The 18159-nt window shown below is 41.1% G+C and overlaps 1 protein-coding gene across 1 annotated transcript in view; it reads right to left on the bottom strand.

The window, feature by feature from the left end:
- Positions 1–921, bottom strand: part of ARHGAP6 (Rho GTPase activating protein 6) — a 124836-nt gene extending 123915 nt beyond the window's left edge. The window contains exon 1 of the mRNA XM_035901727.1: positions 851–921. The gene's annotated coding sequence lies outside the window, so the exon portion shown is untranslated. The remainder of the gene's footprint in view (positions 1–850) is intronic.
- Positions 922–18159: the final 17238 nt, after the last annotated feature.

Raw genomic sequence — 18159 nt, 5'->3', positions numbered from 1 at the left:
AAGAACAAAAAAGTACATATTTTTTTAAATCTATCTCCATCTTTTTCAATCCATCTCATGATTTCTGGACAGTCTGGCTGCAGAGAACAGAATTTTACAGAAATTTAAAGCAAAGAAGTATGGCAAGCTACAGGAAGGATGTAAATACATGCATAGCTTCCTCTTCATCAAAGCATGGACTGTGCCACACTCATTTGCAGACCTTTTGATATAAAATGCAGCTGGAAATTAAGTCTTTTCTAGGGATCATTAGTTGTGGAATTAATTTGCTGCTTGTTTGGTCATTTATGAATCTTGTGGATATGCTCCCAAGTACTGAGGGAGGAAGCAACTGAAGGACTTCTATTATTTATAGTGTTTGAATGGGAGAGTTCTAGTGTGTTACATCTGAAAATGGGTATTTACGTATTGGATGAGTTTTGCCACGAAAATTAAACTACGTAAAAGCGTAAGAAAGCACAGATTGTTTATCTTTTAACATACAAGCAGAAAGACACATCACTGCAGTATTGATACTTGGAGAAAAAAAAAAAAACAACCAACCGCAAGAAATTACACATTTCATTATCAGACTGCGGTTCTACACACCTTTATGTCCAAATATATCCTTATTCATGCCACCCTAAATACGGTATATCCATTCAGGAAAAGAATTTACAAGTCACCGCAACGCTGGAATCTATAGTCTACTTCACAGGTTTCAGATTATTTTCACTAAGGTGAAAATAAAGTACAGGAAGCCAAGATTATCTCAGCGCTTTACAGACCATTACAAAAAGAAACAACAAAGGGAGAAAGGGTTAACTGCTAAGCATAAATCCTGTCTCTCTGGTTCGGCACCCATTTATACCTGCCAAGCGCTGCTGACTGCAGGACCTTCAGATCAGTCTGTGATGCTTCACTGTTTCATTACGCGGCAACCTGCGAACTGCAGTCTGGCATAGCTGCATCTGAAGAAAATACATCCTTAACTCTTGCTGTCAAAACCCCAACTGACCTAACAATTCATATGTATACATGAAATAAACAATCGTTCGATATTCTCTGAATGAGCTACTGTTTCAAGGCTGAGCATTGTAGTCCATAGCCAACATTTCAAATTTAGTTCAGTGTATACATTCAAGTGTTAAAATGTTATGACCTGTTCTACCTTTTTGAGATGATGGGTGAATTCTCTTTGAATGACGCGTGTTACACAAATGTGGTTCTCAATTTCTTTGAAGTCCATGGTCAGGTTAACTCTTTCCACAGAGCACCTAAAAGTAAAGCCATTGTGGATAACAAGTTGTACTAAATATAGATGTGACGTGAAGAATGTCACTACACAACAAATACATTTTAATAAACATACACTCGAAAGGGATGGTGTGCCATGTTCTTCCAACCTACCCTCTATTCCACAGGATTCTACATCTTCCTCTCAGAAATATAAAAAACAAAGCAGCCTGAAAAGAAATCTCTAGTTATTTATGCAGTAGATTCACTGAGAAGTTATTTTGGATGGACACTAGCATCACAATTCCTTCTGACATAGTCTATAGCCTACTGTATTTAATCACAATCAATATTTATATTGCGTAACTTTGATACAGATCAGACAGCGTGTCACAGCTCTGACATTATACTCAGTGTAGGCTGTTTCCAATTTTTTCTCAGGATAAAAATTCAGTCATCAAATGTAATATTAAATAAGAATTTAAGACAGTAGATGGCATCACTTAGTTATTTTTAACTATTGTACACTGACCATTTACTACGCAGCATAATCCATTTCTGAAGATTCGTAAATGGAGCTCTATGGACAGCATTAGAAAAATGACATTTCAAAAAAAGGAAAAGTAAGACATTACCATTTTACCTATCTGGTTGCCTTGATCTGTATTGAGTTTCATACAGGCATCTTAAGAGAGGCCACTGTTTGCCACAGCTGCTGCTGCCCTTCTTTGACTCACCAGACACTCCTGAGCCCCCACGTGAGCCTCCTACAAGCCATCAGCTGAAGGCATTCGCATCTTCACTAGACCAGCAGGAGTAATGGCTGGCTTTCAGCAATCTGGCAGATGTGACTACAGCTTAGTGGTAATTCACAGACTCTGGTCCCCATCTGTTCCCGCTGGGATCACTATTAGAGCTCCATCACACCATCAGGCACAAATTCACAAAGTATTTTGAATCACTGTTAGAGGAGCTGCCCATTCAACAAGTCGGGTGAATGCTAGAAAAGCTTGTCATGCCCATTCAGCATCACACGGGAAATAACAGCCAGGATGAAAACAGACCTGGCTCTAAGCTTTGCGAGTGGCTGCAAAACAAGATCTGCTATTAGATCTTCTTTTTGTAATTTCTTTCTCCTTATATAATGCATAGGGCAATATGAAAAAAAGGCAGACAGTGACACCTCCTTTGTGTATTCAGATGATATAAAGATTTGAAAAAGTAAACTGTGAAAACAAAGGCGTCTGTGCACAGGCTCAAACTGCTGTACAGAAAATGGGAATTCGGAGAAGGCAATGTACCAAGTCATTTTTCTGATCCCTTTTCAGAAGAATAACAAAACCATTACATTCTACTCAGGGTATTTAGAAACTGGCTGTCACGGTAGTTTTCAGGTGTTACAGTAAGAATCTGTGATCAAAAAAGGTTTATTCTTCCACGTGAGTTTAAGATGCCATCAGGGAGCAGTCAGGTGGACGTCCTTTAGCAGGCTGGGTGGCAAGGTTTGTAAATTCAAAAATGGTAGCCCATGGTGCAAGCCTAGTTCAGAGGTGGCCCTGTGCTGGTTGATCCCTGGTACGTGGCATTGCTAACTGACTCCTCCTGATCCAAAATACGATCCCACAGCGCGCCACAGAGAGCAATGGGAGGGTCACTTCAATCCTTGCATGACAGAGATGTGGGGGTAATGAGGAAAAGGCCATATGGAGAAGGGAATAAACCAAAGTACAGGAGAAACACCCGCCTCCTTGCCCACACATACGCAGCTCTGCTTTTCTTTACCCACCCCTAACTTTTTCTCCGGTCTTGCCTTTTTAAAAACTATTCAAAGGCCCACGCTGTATGGACTGTATGAACTTAGAGGTGACAGCCTTACAGGATATTTAGCAATCCTTCATGGGGTTGCTAAGAGTTTATCCTTGCTTGACAGATAAGTGCAAATACCCACCAGCATGCACGCTTAGTATTTAGTGTGCGTTTAATAGCAGCCAGGAGCTTGATCTGAACATCTTCTCTGTCTACATTATGAGATTTTTCAATGAAAATCAATTATGAAAACCAACAGGGCAAAGAAATTTGTGAAGAAGCTATAGATATCTTCAGAAAAGAAAAAATGACTACAGAGAATACTGAAAACAAAATTTAAAACTAATGAAGAGGTTATAAAATCTTTTCATTTTATGTCTTTCTAAAGACCTGTTTTCTCCCTCAGTGTTCAGATCAGCCCATTAGCAGCACACTACTGAAGCATTCATCCCTTTTCTGCTCTCAGTCGAGGGAGGAAATAAGCTTTTTCAGCCACTCAGCATGTCATTATCCTTCTGAAAAGCAAACAGGGCTCTAAGAGCTGGAAGGAACAGAGGAGGGAAAAAGGGAAGGAGTCAATCTCTGATACAATAAATTACAGAACCATTCTCAAATCTTTTTTCTTTTTATGGACATCACCTTCTATCTAAAGTGTTGGTTCTATGTGCTTTAGAAATACCTTTTTTCCTTCCCCCCCCCCCCCCCCAGTTAATTTTTTTTTCCAACCTGCTAGCATATTGTAATTTTTTTTCTCCATAATAGAATGAACTACATATACAAATCTAACAATAACATGAAGCCAAACCAGGAGTACCATTACTAATATCATGATAATCGGCATTTATACTCATTCTAGCCATATGCTTTCTGCTGAGTCAGTTTTGAAATACATGCTAGTCTAAAAGATAAGAAGACACAAGATTAAATTTCTAGAGGTCACTGAATAGTCAGTCGTGTTATCTACAGTAAATATCACTATCGTAATGAAAAGAATTATATGATACGGTTGCCTACAGTAGCATCGGTAAGCCTCAAGTGATCTTGCCCTGTCCTATCTTACAGCTGCAGCTTAACAAGACAGATGATAGACATAGAAACTAAAAACCACAAGGCACTAACTCAGGAGGTCTATACTCAATGTCACAAGTGACATGGGGTAGACTTCAAATTTTAGGTGAAGCACATACATTTAAATATCAGACCATATTTTTAACATCACTTAGAAGTGTAAAATTACACACAGAGGTCTAGCAGGGCTTTCTAAAACAGAAGCAATTCAGCTGACGAAGCCCTATCGCGATCCGTAGTTATTAACTCAGCAGTCTGTTTAAACACTGTAAAATGCCACCAAGGACTTTCATACATTTATGTGCCCAGGCATTTTCCAGGCCTCTAGGTACATGTGAACTAGAGCCCTTTAAAATTCCTCAATCCTGAAGCCATCCTGCCCCATTCGATGAATTTCGTGGCAACTGAATCTCATAATCAAACTATATATTATAGTCTTTATGCAGAGGCACACATACATAAACAGAGAAACAACATCTTCTGAAATCACAGGGAAAGTTCCATAGATATGCCTACAGTATTTCATGTGCAGCTACAGCAAGCTTTTGAGCTAACCTATAATATATAAAGCATTATATTCTCCCCAGCTTACTTCTGGCAGGGATAACAAGGTCTCCCGAGCTCCACCAGTTCCTACAATGAACCCCCTACAGGATTCACTTCATGATTTGCCTTCCTGCACCTTCAGAATTATTTCCTTCCCAAATCCTCCTTCCCCATTCTTCTGCACTAGTCTTCCCAGCTAAATTCTGAATGTAAATAACCAGCGCGAATGGATGGTTTCTCAAGCGAGTAACAATCTACTTACTTACACTTTTATCCCAATCTCAGCTGTCCTAGCTGGTTTGCAGACACCTGTGCAGCAATTGCCAACAGACTGGCTATCTCCTCGCTTCCTTTAATAGGGTGCAACTCTGAAGACCTGAAAAATTACCTCCTCCTTTCTGTCTTTTGCAGGGCTTTTAAACTGGTGGTGGGAGGAGCAGAAAGTCTCCCTATCTCGCCGTGTGAGAAAAAGCTGAAATTCCCATCAGAAGTGACTCACCGACATTAATCATATATACACCAGATTGAAAGGCACTCAGAACATGAAGACTGAATCCCTTCCTCAGTTAAGCAAATGAGAAGCAAATTGCTCAGCACTATCATATTATTTTAACTGCCATATCAGTACAATTTTGCACAATAGAGCTGATGAATATAAATTTATTGTTTCTAGCACTGAACTCTTAGAGAGAAGTGCTGCTGAATCTTTTGGAAGACCAAACAGCTGAGTAACGGGCAACTTCCTTTATTCTGAAATGAATAAGTATCAATGTAAAGATTTTTGTATACAAGGCATTCGCTTCACTTACCACCTGGTTTATGCATTAGAATAAACATCCTTATTGCTTAACCAAGCAGACGCACATCAGAATCTTCAGTAACCAAATTACACTGCAGCTTGAAATACTGCAGCTTCTGTTTGCTTCTCACTGCGAATATTGTGAGTTTTTATTCAACAATACTAAATCCAAGTAAAAAAATCCAAAGGGTACTGTTTAGATTCAAGACTACAGCTAAATGTTGGGGGCAAGAAGGGTTGAAGAAAAAGACAAAAAGAATAAGACAAAAAAAAATCCCACCATCTCTGAAATATAGCTTGAGAATGAGAGGATTTATTTTCTTATTTTAAAAAAGACAACAAGGTCACTTTTGAAAGTATATACATCCTACTGAATCGACAAAGCAGAGAATCTTCCCATTCATACTACGTATGCAATACTGCTCTAAGTCCTTCATGAAGCGGACTCAGGCTTTTTGCCCTTCTGGTGTTTTTAATGTCGCCTCGTATTAACTATCCAGCTCCCACAGTGCTATACTCAGAATTACCTGTGAAGAATATTCTATTAACCATAATTATAGAAAGTGAACTACAGTCATCCTATTTTTCAGGGAAGTATTCTAATGCCCAGGAACTAGATTATGACCTGTCACGGTCCTGTAAATTCAGGATAAATCAAGTGTTGCTCTAATATCACCTTGGCATAAAAGTAATCAAGGCCTCGTTGCAACAAAGCGCTTGAGCTATTGCTGAGTTAAAAATTGCTATTGGCATTTAATTACAGTGTGCTTCCTGAAGCTAAGGCATGGCTTTAGCATGAGCAGGGCTACTCTGAGCAAGAGACTTATTTTTTTTAAATCAACACTCATCTGACAAATAGGTTTCATATGTAGTAATGTGTGACACACAAAACTGGCCAAGAATATCCAACCCAGAAATTGTAACTACCACAATAAATAATAAAAACACTTAAGTACATCCTACTTATGTTTTGCAAACATAAGAGCAACCTAGTCAAATTTCCTTCCAGGTACATTTATAAATACAAGAGTCCTGGTCAAAAATTGGGACCTGCTATACTTTGCACATTCCTACATCTCTAGAAGAAATGCTTGCATTACTTCAAAGCTTCGGTCTGTTCTAGTTCCTACAAATACAACAAAAGAGCATGCTGCTTTAGATAGACCTTGTGTGCTGCTTCTGGTGTTCCCCCCCTCAAACCTTAGCAGTGAGTAAGCCTCCAGGAATGAGGCAAGTGATAATCTCGCTTTCTGTGACATGGAGTACAGCTTTTTGTATAAATATGCTGCCCCAGAATTACGTTACAGACATTCACTTTGTGAAGCTCTTTGAGGCTGATTGCTGATGAGCCCCCATCCTGTGAAAAAAACAGTGGCTTGAGTTGGTCATCCAAAAATTGAGGTACCCGAAACCACTATTTGCCTCGGAGACACTTGGGTCTGCCTGTACATCATTCAAGAAAACAAAAATCCAGAAAGGAGAATAATACCTCACATCGTTTGAGACTTGTGACTATTAAGAACAAATCAACTACAGTCAGTTTGTCAGCTAAGTTTGTAGCAACATATACAGCACATTGAATCCACAGAGCAGCAGAGGGGACCAATTCACATTTGTGTGAAGTATCTAGCTCTCAATAATTCCTCCAGTTTACATGTGGGAAGACCAAGATGAAAGGTTTGTGTTAGATGCTTCACAGGGACTGTACATAGGTGTTTAAATTTAGGCCAGGGAAACTGCCCAGGCATCTGCAGCCCCTCTGGCACAGTCAATGGAATCTCAGTCTAGTCAATCCTCCATACCTCAGCCCTGCCACACCACCCTAAGGCCCACACAGCAGTGATTCAAAAGGGCAAAAGTTCAGAAGGTGGTCCCCAGAGGTACACCTGAAAGACCACATGCTCACAGGACAGAGCGATGACCACAGCTTTCAGTCAAAACCATGGAAATAGGTTCTATAAAAGAAGAGCCTCATGGCCAGAACACTAAGTGAATGTTGGAATGTATTTCTGGAAAAAAAAACTAAGAAAAAAAAAAAAAAAGCCAAAACCCAACCACCACCACTAAAAAAAAAACCATTACCCCATTACCAGCCAGCGCAGGTATAAGACAAACAAGGAGATCCCTGATCTTTGGTTATTCTCTAACCTAGTGGCTTGTAGCTTTTCCAAGAAACTGGAGTTTGAGCCTCCTGCCAGGCCACACTGGAGAACGGTGAACCTGAGTTTTCCGAGTGGTGTGCAGCCCTGTCCAGCACGCTGGCAGGTCTGTCCTAGGGCACCTGCTTCTTCCTTTCCATTGCATAGTGAGCTTAGGCACACGCTCAGGGCTGTAGTTTTCCCCTCCAGCAAAAGCCACGTGTATCAAAAGTCTGTTACGACTTTGCAGCTTGACACTTCCCTCCCTATTTTAATTCAGCCACAAGGAAATTGTTTAAGGTCAGAAAAGAACCATGTGCCGAGGCAGGAATAGAAGTCCACCACCAACCTCAGGCGCAGACCGCACCCCACTACTCACCACGCAGGTATGAGTGCATCGTTCAAGAGCCAGGGCTTAATCCTTTCTCTTCTCCAGATGCTTTACAGCAACTGTTGTGAGACAGGCTGGAAAGCAGTATGAAGCTTTTCATACTAAATTTCAAGCACGTTTCTGTACTCTTTCTTACTTTAATTCCTCTTTCCTGTCTGTTTAGAAACATACTGATGTAACATACAATATAAATAAATGCCTTTGAAGAAGGCCTCAGATGCTCAGGAAGTCCTTTACAGTTTTGTGGTTCAATCTGTTTCCTCTCAAGTTTAGTCCAATGGGTTGGCTTATTAGATCCGTGTGGTGCTTCAGATATTTTCAGTTAGTCTTACTAAGACCATTTTCCCCCCCCATTTAGACCAAATGGGAGTTCTCATCCATGTTATCTGGACTTTTCCATTGACTGGAGAACAAGTCCTAAACTGACAATGTATTAGTATGGGGAAAATAGAAAGGGGATGATCTGAATACAGATAATCAGAAATAACAAGGTTATCTAAATAGAGAACTCAAATGAAATCTGGGTCTCACGGAGTCAAGAGGAAGAGTTTATCTTTGACACTTATAATTCATCTCTAGCCTCGTTATGCACACCGAAATACATCCTTGCCTTCTTTTCTACTTAATGGTACAAGGGTCTCAGAAAATTATGTCGTTAAATAGGAGTAATGACCAGTTTTGATTCTAGTATAACCTGAAAGAAACAAAAGAACGATCATGAAGAATTGTAGAAGAAAGCATCGAATGCCTGAACAGAACAACTCATGGGAAGTTAATGAGTACCCTATATGAGACTGAGTAGGAAGGCAAGAGTCAGAGTATGAGACCTATGGAGGAAAACCAGAAAATGCAAACAGGGAGACCAAAGAATGAAATGGGGTGTCAACAAGAGACAAATAAAATTCAAGGCATTAAAAAATGATAAGAATTGAAATGAGCAATCAGATGCAGGGAGGCAGAAAAGAAAAAAAGGCCAAAAAGTCATGAATAATTAAAAAAAAAAAATGTACTATTGAAAAAGAATGACAACGTGCTATACAAAACCTAGCAGCCTGCCAAATTTTAATTATCTTTTCAATCACTAATTAGGCCTTCTCATTGACTCAATGAAATGACAAACTTTCAAGAGTTTTAACGCTACTTTCCCACCCCGCCATGACCTGCTCATCACAGTGGAGAACCAGAATGCCATCAGAGAGCAGAATGGGACATTTGCTGCAAGATAATCTTTGCCCCTTAACACTACAGGAACCCTGAGTAAACACCTATCCTAAATGAAGAATATGGCAGAAATTTCAATGACATCAGTGGAGTAGGATTTTACATGAGTCGGTGACAAATAAGCTTCTCTGAGAAAGCAAACCATCTAAAATGGAAATGATCTTTAATTTTTTTTTTTTTTTTTTTTTTTGTGGTCTTGATTGGAATAATTACTTCTCCAACTGTATGAGCATCAAAGAGGACGCAAGCGATGGGCATTAGCAGGCACACCGCCACATGATGCACAGCAGCGGTTCTGGCCCACGACCATACCGACTTAGGCACACACTCATTTGACCCATCTCCGTTTCTTCCTCCTAGCTCTCCGGACTGATCTCCATTTCATCAGAGACAGAAGGACACTGGTTGGCCCAGAGCCAGCATTGTCACCTCTGCGCCACCTTCTCTAGCGCCCTCCTCTCTGAGGAGGAGCACTGGGACAGGGGGAGGGCAGGAGGAAAGCCAGGCATTGCCCCTGCAGCGTCGGAAGCAGCAGCGGTGGTTAGAGCAGGACAAAGCTGTTACAGTTAATCCTGGCATCTAATGCCCAGATCAAAGTGCAAAGGAAGATACCTGGAGCCTGGCCCCCTCTCCTTTAGGAACAGTACATAGAGCATGTTGTTATTTACAAGCTAGAGAGAAAAAGCCATTTGCACTGCTTTCGCTTATGATGGCTTTCAACTACGTGTGTTAAATCTTAAAAATATATAAATGAAGGTGCATTGACCACAGAAACATTAACTCATTTTTGTATTACTGCTTTTGCTAAAATTACTTCAACAGGTAGTTTATTCATTTCAGACAGTCTTAAGTCTTTTTTTGCTCAAATTCAGTGGGAACATTAGTGCAATATGCACCACAGTGAAATCACGTGCATTAAAAACCAGTCCCCTGTCAGCCATGAGCCTTTGCTGAGATTCAATACATAGACAGTAGTGCTTACTCTGGAGCAACCTGGGAAGGCATCCTTTATCTCTTCTCTTATTTTAATTTTAGTACTTAAGACTTAATTCTTTCAAAAATTCTTAATGCTTAAGAAAGCAGACAGTGAGCATAATCTCTTTTAGAGAATCAAGTACTAAATATAAATGCCATTTCAGAACAGATGTTGTTACAGATTAGGTAAATTAATATGGTGAAAATAGACAAAATTAAATTAAATTAATATTGTATAAATAGGGAACTCTGACAAAGTAAAACTCCTGTTCAGAGAGCTGTGAGAACAGAAGGTTTTCTGTATATTCCAGCAGCGCACAAAATGCACCAGAGCAAACAGGACGATGAATTGCTGTACCCTAAGAAAGCTAAGTCTGAGAGAGACATGCACTGACTTCTGTGCTCAGGGTCACTAAACGGCAAGGACAGATTTTACAGAGCAAGACCGGGTTTGAATCTGTGGTAAAAATGCTCCAAGTACCTGAAGTTTTGCTGGAAACAAGAGAAAAGTTCAAAGGCAAGCAAGCTTCTGTTTCTGCAACAGAGAAGGCAGCAGTGAGAAAATTAATCTTGTGCATTAATCTTAGCATTCCTCACAAGTGACTCAGGCCTGCAGAAGAAAACATTCCCACTATCTGGTTAGAAAACGTCATGTTTCCCACATGGAAGGGAGGAGAGGAGCCTGAGCAGCGCTGCTTCAGCCTGGTGAATCCTTTTCCAGACCCTTCAGCTGTTCAGAGCCCCAAACTGCTAAGGAAAATAGTTTCCATTTACCAACAAAAATTAAACTAGCCCTCACATATATAATAAGCTCCAGTCAGAGCATTTCTAAACAATTATTTAACAATTTATAATTTATTAAAACAGTCCTTGGTAAAAGCATCCTAGAACCACAAGCAGCAGCAAAGTAGAAGAGATGCTAACAACTCTGTAGCAATGCATGTTGACGCACTTAAGAGCTATAAATATATACTCTACACAGGGACAAGTGTAAAAAAAGTCCATCCAGCAATGAAGAGCAGGAAATACCCTTGGTGAGCTGGAGGAGCGAGGGAGGTCAGCAAGCCACCTGCAGCACCTGAACCTCCACCGTCCCTTGTGCCCGAGCCAAACAGCTCCTTTTTTAGTGAACGCCTGGTTTTGTCGGAAGCGCTGACCGCGCACAGTTCTCATTCACCTCAGTAAAAGCCAACGGAGTAACCAACTGGGAAGAAAAATACATTTCAAGGGCCAGGTTTGCAAAGTCAGTCCCGATGCTTCACTCTTAAACCCTCCACGCTTGCCACAGAAGCAAGAGCGTCCCGCTGGGACATACAAGGGGAGCTATAACCGACCGCTTTCAGGACCGCTGGCGTGCTGAGGAAGCAGCTGCTCAAACCGGCCCCTAAGAAGCAGCGGATGCGGGTGCCCCAACTTCCAGGACTCCAGAGCGCTGAATGACTGCGCTCCTCATCCAGGAGAGGCTCGCGTCACGACAGCTCTCAAGGCGCTTGCCCTCCTCGGGATATGAGCGCCAACATGGAAATCATGACACGTCGGAGAGCGAGCAGGATGCCAGTTACGGCATAGCCGGGTGTTCAGGGTGCCTGTCCAGGGGGGTGAGGTGCTCCTCAGCATCACCGCCTCGCACCCCCATCCCGTGGGTCTCATGGGAGACTCCAGGTGGACTTGAAGATGGGATCGGCAGGACAAGCAACCGAGCACTGAGAGCTAATTTACCATCTTCATAAAATGCATAAGGGACAGCAAGGCAGAAGACCAAAAAACATCTCCTGCAGGTAAAGAAGCAGGTAAAAAAAACCCCAAAGCTGGCAAAACAAGAAGGAATCGGTATGAAACAACCAAACTATACAGAACGCTTATGGTAAGCGACAGACTGCAATTTATTAATCCTCAAAGTATTTCCCAATGCAGTTACTCAGCTGAGCTTCTGTTTTGTTTTTTATTAATGTGACATGAAAGCTGAATTCAGAATGATTGTCCTCTATTTTTATTTATACACGTGGGAACCATTTACAATTCAAATGTGTTTTTTTCACTGTGCCCCCGAATGAAAATTACCAGTTCGGTCTGAATAGTTTTTCTGTACCAGCTTAGCTCTTTCAGTAATTGCTTTTTCACAACATAATATATTGAGAAAGAACTGAGATTACTGAAAATAATAGTATTGGCAACCAAGGAAGGCAACGAATAAAGAGAAAATATTTGAAGTTTTTAAAGCCAAGTCCACCTATTATAAATTGTATTTCCAACTTTCTCCCACTTTTCTTTATCAAATATTATATATTATATTATATTCTACTGGAACAGAAATATATTCTTTAAGAGTTTTCCCTCTCCATATCTTGCACGTTAGGTCAGTTGCCCCACTCCACAGCTCAGCTGAAAAGTTGCAACAAAAAAGTGGAGGCAAAATAAGTTTGAAGAATGCCACCGTAAATCATGCAATTCTTCACTGTTTTGAGAAACTCAAGGAGCTTTTCCACTTCTTACACTATGGTAAATGACATAAGACAAAAGGATGGAATTTAAGTTATTAACAGATTTTCCCATTTATCTCCAGTATCTCACCGTGGTTTACAAAATCCTTAATCATGCTTAGGTTTTTTGTTGTTTGGGGTTTTTTTTGGTTGCTGTTGAATTTAGCACAGACAAGGACAAAGTGTCTTCAAGCCATGACCTATTAGAAGCTTTTATATGAAAAAAAAAATAAAATAAAGGCTTGTTACTATCTAAGTTTTTAATTTAATCTGTCAACAGGTTACAGAGAAAACAAGACAAAAGTGAGATAGCGTGAAGAAAAATAATTCTATCAATTGCATTAATTAGACTGATGAGCTTCCAAGGTGATTTTAAAAATTAATGTTCTCAGAAAAATGTGTATATTATAGACTTTAGATTATATACGTGTAAATGAAAGACTACTACAGTTATGGCAAGAGAGAATACAACACAGGAAGGTTTCCACCAAAAAGGAGGGCCAAGTAGGCATCCGCACATATTCATTTGCCATTCATTTTTTTCTTTCATCCCTAGCCCATTAATTATCCTAATCTGCACACATGCTAACATGCATATTTCCTAGCTTTTCATAAGCACCTTTCATAAATATACAGCACGTTGATGTGAACTTCATGAAGAAATGTACTCATTCCATCAACAACAGCTTCACTAAAAGATTTCACTGGAAAGATAATATTCCGCAATAGGAATTAAAAGAAGTTAACCTTAACCCAGCAGGGCAGAAATGGGAGACCTTTGTTTAGTTTGGAGTGACTGCTGTTCTAATGCTTTAGGCCATCTCAACCGTATTAGAAAAGCATCTCTCAGAAAGTCATTCACATGCATCGTCTAGAAAAACAGTAATAAAGCAAGCTGTTGATCTTTAATAATTGAAATAAATAAGGAAAATGCCAGACATTCTCTGACTCAATAGAAAAATAGTGAAACTCAAACCAGCGAGAAGTAAAGTAACGTGCCACAAACGGTCAGTAAATGAGAAGGAAGAACACCCAGTTCTCCTGACATGCTACACTGGCCCCAGCATGAGAGATACCACCTCAATTTAAAGAAGTCCAGCAGACTGTAAGTTAGGACAGCTGTAAGATAAGATTTGTCATAATGCCATTATTCTTCATGGCAAATTAAAATCTGGGGTTTCTCCGATCCCTGTTTTAAACAATGAACTAGAATGCTTAGAACTGGAAATGTTCAAGAAGCAATCCTTATATAGCTCCAGATCATAGAACACAAACTTTTTTAAAAAGAGCTCTTCAGGTATATTTCATGCTGTCAGTTCAGCTAGTAAGATACTGAAAACTTAAGAGTAAAATTACACTACTAAAGTCAGCAGGACTACAGACAGTTCAATCACACAGGATTTTATCTTAATCTTTAATGCTGATATTCCAGAACTGCCCACATAACGACTTCCATGGTAGGCAAAGACGAGCAATATAACCCACATCGTTTATCACCATAGTTAATCATTACTCACTTCTTCCATTCAATACAAGCTGACTTCTTGATCTACAAAACCTCCTGATCACCCCTCAAAATGTGACCCACTTGCTCCACTGCTTATTCAGGGATCTCTTTCTCAGGAGTCATTTGACCTGCTCCTCATTGATCTTCTCCCTTGAAATACTTTTCTTCAAAACCAACTAATCTGCCTGGATGGGCTCTACATTCTCCTTTCCCCATATCCTCCTCTTAGACATCTTGACTCCCTTCAATGTGTCTTCTTCCTACTTCCTTACTTCCTTTACGCCCATGCTAGATCCTAGCAATCTTAACAAAAGAAGGAGTATTACTTTGAAAACACATGTGTTAACCTCTCAACAAATCCCCCTATTACATTGCTTCCCCTACCTCTACTCTTCTTACCCAAATAGCATCCATTAGTGGTTTCCCGATTTCTTCCGAGCCTGAGACACGGGCAGCCCAGGCAGCGGCGGCAGCACTGCCCCTGGCTACACTCTGGGCTACGATCACAGCCAAGAAGCCTACGCTCATGCTGCAGCCCTGTCATGAATATGAAATCGGTCACCCTTTCGTGACAAAGAACATTCCACTTTGCAGGTATCGTAGAGTAAGACCCATTTGTAACAGACAGTAACTACTCAATACCCGATAGGCAGCAAACTAACATTTGAGGTTATTTTGTTGTAACTTGCTTACATGTCAAAAATGCAAACTCTTCAGGAAAGCTGTTTTAGCTCTTGCTGTCACTTCCACCAGGGATCTCCATCGTATACATTTCCTACCCCTGTTAGCTGCCTTACATAGTCAGAGAAATCTAAAGGAACATTATTGCAAATGACGACCAAACCTTTTACATTGTATGTAATGGAAAATGCAGTAGAACATATCCATATGAGAAAATAATCTTCCATCTGAGACAGAGTCCATGAAACCTCTCAAAAAGCCTTGTTTCTGTTGGTTTTTTTGACCTTGCACAATCTTTCTTACCTGATAGTATTGGGTTTTTTATGAAGGAGACAAAAAAATAAATCTTTTTATCTCATAAATAATGCAACAGAACTGCATTGTAGGTACTTCAGAGCAACTGAGGCTCTTGAATCACTTTTCTTCTAGGACTCTCCCTTAATTTGAGGTTTCAAAAGTTATACAGAATGTCAGCAAAAATATTGATCTGATGGGAATATTCTGACAGAAGCACAGAAATCTGCTGCTGCCACCTTTTCAGCCATTATTTAAAAAAAAAAAAAAACCTACAAGACCTAAAAGAACATTTAGCAACAAAACTATCATTTATTTTAGAGTACATCTTCTTGTATGTACTAACTAGCTCCTCTCTCTCTCTGTCAAGGAGCTAATAGACCATTTGGCAACTAGATATGAATGAAACAGAATAAAAAGAGGTCTCCAAATGTTCAACCCTGCAAAGGTCTGAGTATCAGAAAGGCGAGAGGTCCCCTGGATGCTTAATGTTTGACAAGAACTTTCCATGTGTCACCAGACCAAGCCTAAAAGGGCTTTTTATTTCTTGGTTCCAACCCATTTAATGCAATCCTAGCTCCTTGATTATGTGTATTCTGGGAAATGAGAGTGGTATCTTGTCTTGGAATAAATCTTTACCTTTTCAGTCTACACAGTTCTCAGTATCTTTTCATCCCTACAATCCTACAGCTCACTTTGCGTGAATTAATGTGACTTTCCCGTAAAAGCTGGCTTGAACATCATAAATAATTGACAAGCGTTAAATAAACTCCTTGGAAAGTAAAGCTCAGGATGAGATGGAGGCTCCCGCAGCCACCGCACCAGGCAGCCAGAAGGCAGAGGCCACCGCAGCCGCTCGTCCCCACCACCCCAAGGATAAGTGAGACATTCCAAGACAGCAGCTCATGTAAATATTTTGAATGTCACATTCACGAGGAATCTGACTGGGCAGCCGGGCGCACCGCCGTTATGGAGGTTACTGCGAGAAGATGCAGGTTTTAGTAGAGCCAGCGCTTTCTGCTTCCCTGCTTGTGACAACCCCGCGTAATCAAATTTCCACAGGTTTTCTCTTGTTTTTCAAGTTGCAGAGCAACACAAATGTAGAACGTCCTAAAAATCAGGCAGAAGACAAACAATTTACAAGCACTTCTGACAGCACTGGCCTAAATAAGCTTGTGGTCACCCCTCAGCTTTCCTCAAACTGTACCAAAGGAGGTTGCCTGTGCTTCTCTTGAAAAAGTGGAGCATCTTCAGACAGACCGCATCCTTCTGCTCCTCTCTCCTCTCAGATCTTGCTTCACATTTCCCCTTAAATACCACAGTCTGCATTTTCTCCGCCTGCTAGCTCTCCTTTTCCCTTTAAATCCCACTCACCCGTAAATCAGCCCTCTCACCTCCCGCCTGTGCACAGTGCCATCCCGTTGTACCTATTTGGAAATCTACACATCCCTCCCCTCATCCCTCGCCAACCGCAGCAGCCTCCATGCGTCCCGGCTCCCCCAACCCTGGCACGTATGCAACCCCGGCTAGGACGGGAAGAGATCGGGGGGTCTGAAGGGAACCAGGTCACTGAGAACTGCTTTAGAAGACAATTAAGCAACACATATTTCCAGCATCGCTTCCCTTGTGCGTGCATTCACCAGGTCCAGGGAGATAATAAGGCTGGGAGAGACGGAGTCTCTTCTGGCCGGGGAGGCTGTCTGGAGGAGGAATTACAGAGCGAGGACAGGACTCACCCTCGGCACTGGGCCTCTGCCAAGACGAGGCAGCGGGATGAAAGGACCTGACCTCTGAAACTTGCCTGAGGATTAAATGAGCTTCTTCACATTGTGTACGAATGTAACTGTTTTGATTGTGGTTTGCCATCCTCCTAGACTGTAACAGAAGTTTTTCTCTCAGCATAAACCAATTACATCAACAGCCCAACGCGTCGTGGGACTGCGTGCACACTTCTTCCATGAGTGTCTCCTCGGTGTGACGCACAGCCGTCACGCCGAGCCCTCTTCTCACCAAGGAGGAACAACCCTCCTGGCACACAGGCAGGTCAGGCATGGGCAGGCCACCACGGGCAGACTCTTGCTGGACACCGTCACAGGGCTCAGCCAGGTCAATATGAAGAAAGACATTCTTATTACACATAAAAATTTAGTATGACAGGGATCCTACAGATAAGTTTTTGTTTTTTTTTTTTTAAATGATCAAAATCTCTTCCAGTTCTTCGCTAGCGTGACTGTCTCTGGTGATGTCTTCTCAAAGTTGAATGTAAAGAGGACAAAGAGCTGGGCTCCAACAGCATTACCAAAGAAAACACGGGTGCATGAGAAGAGTTGTTTTTTCACTTCTATGAATATTTTAAGTAATGGAGAGTCAAAAGCAGACACGATAATACTACCTGACAGAAAACACCACGCTGCCTGAAGAAAAAATAACAATCATCTTAACTGACAACAGACAGAGCCAACCCCTTTACCCAAGGCGACAAGTCACAAGCAGAACGCATTCGGCCTTTTCAACACCCCACCTCAAACCCTCCCGTTAGTTACACTAACAAAAGTTTATATTGCCATAGTACTTGCACTCTCACAAGGGGCTCCTACTGTGCTAGGTTCCCACCTCAAAAATCTCGCATCGAGAACTTAGCCCTCCCACTCTTGGTGGGGCAGGTAATGTGCAAGTTCAGAGGCACACACTGGGCCATTCACCACACATAAAGCACATGCCGACTGCTACCCCTCAAACGGCCCCATGTCCATCTTCCCAGTCCTACCAATGTAGAAGTTATTTCTAAAGCAGAATCCAAAAAAAACCCCAAAACCCCAAAACACAAATCCAACACAAAAACAAAAAAAAAAAATCCAGAAGTCGCAGCTTCTACCATCTGGATGCCAGAATAGCCTTTCTTCCATGTAATGATACATTGAGCCTGGTTCTGTTAGTTATAAATATATCCGACGTAAGAATAATCACATACACTGCCAGAGTAAAGAGGATTTGGTGTACATGGCAATCAGCCTTGGTCACCTTGACTGAGACGCTGA

The sequence above is a fragment of the Egretta garzetta genome, unplaced genomic scaffold, assembly GCF_000687185.1.
Source record: "Egretta garzetta isolate BGI_Z169 unplaced genomic scaffold, ASM68718v1 scaffold49, whole genome shotgun sequence".
In the NCBI taxonomy this organism is placed as follows: Eukaryota; Metazoa; Chordata; class Aves; order Pelecaniformes; family Ardeidae; genus Egretta; species Egretta garzetta.
The sequence above is the reverse complement of the archived record's forward strand: the minus strand, read 5'-3'. Positions and strand labels throughout refer to the sequence as shown.